Source organism: Gopherus evgoodei, chromosome 3 (assembly GCF_007399415.2).
Source record: "Gopherus evgoodei ecotype Sinaloan lineage chromosome 3, rGopEvg1_v1.p, whole genome shotgun sequence".
Classification (NCBI taxonomy): Eukaryota; Metazoa; Chordata; order Testudines; family Testudinidae; genus Gopherus; species Gopherus evgoodei.
The window spans coordinates 223,527,693-223,528,811 of record NC_044324.1 but is presented as its reverse complement, the minus strand read 5'-3'; the positions used below and the strand labels follow the sequence as shown (position 1 = coordinate 223,528,811).

General features: G+C 44.6%; 1 non-coding gene across 1 annotated transcript; it reads left to right on the top strand.

The window, feature by feature from the left end:
- Positions 1-414: 414 nt before the first annotated feature.
- On the top strand, positions 415-487 carry TRNAK-UUU. The gene has a single exon. It is a non-coding gene; the product is annotated as a tRNA-Lys (tRNA).
- The last annotated feature ends 632 nt before the right edge of the window (positions 488-1,119 follow it).

The following is a 1,119-nucleotide window of genomic DNA, read 5'->3' as shown; positions in this document are numbered from 1 at the left end:
TGCGGGAGGTCCACTGAAGCCGCGGGACCAGCAGACCCTCCGCAGGCAAGCTGCTGAAGGCAGCCTGCCTGCTGCCCTCATGGCACTGGCGGAGCGCCCTCCGCTGCTTGTTGCCCCAAGCATGTACTTGGCGTGCTGGGGCCTGGAACCGCCCCTGATTGTACTGCAATACTTTACCAAATGCTTGCAAAATACCAGTCTCCCTGTTAGTTAGATGCGGGTTAGGGTCAGGGATACAGGTTCAAAGTTATAATAGCTTGTGGGGCCTTAACTCAAAATCTCATGGTGTGTCTTTTTCATCACTACAATATTTTAGTAATGTTGTTTTAAAGTGATCAATATGAATTTACCAGCAAATGGGCTAATGTGCAAATGCTAATGTGAGGACAAGTAAATATGAGCCTGGGCTTGTGAGCCTGGTTAGCTCAGCTGGTAGAGCATCAGACTTTTAATCTGAGAGTCCAGGGTTCAATTGCCTGGTCAGGCAAAAGGACAGTTTTGGGGGGAGGGATAACTCAGTGGTTTGAGCATTAGCCTGCTAAACCCAGGGTTGTGAGTTCAATCCTTGAGGGGGCCACTTAGGGATCTGGGGCAAAAATCAGTACTTGGTCCTGCTAGTGAAGGCAGGAGGCTGGACTCAATGACCTTTCAAGGTCCCTTCCAGTTCTAGGAGATTGGTATAGCTCCAATTTTTTTTTTTGGTCTAGACTTGAAAGTTTTAGCTTACAGGTGTGATTTTTTGCCAACATAGTTAGACTGGGAAGAAAACCTAATATAGATGCAGTTATACCAATATAAAAGTGTCTCATACCACTGTAGCTTATCTCAGTTCCAGAACTGGAATAAGATATAATAGTATAAGACAGCTTTATACAGATACAACTGTGTCCATGCCCTGGAGGTTGTACTGCTCTAAATGCACTAATGTAATTAAAGCAACAAAACTGACTAATGTAGACAAGGCTTGTTAACCAAAGTTCATGGAAAAACTCCTATTGACTTCAATGGGATTTGAATAAAGCTCTATCACAGTTTGTAAGAGATTGTGCTTAATGAAGTGAGCCCTTCCCCAAGGAGCTTGCCTGGTGCACAGTAAAGAGATGGTACACTTGTATTGTC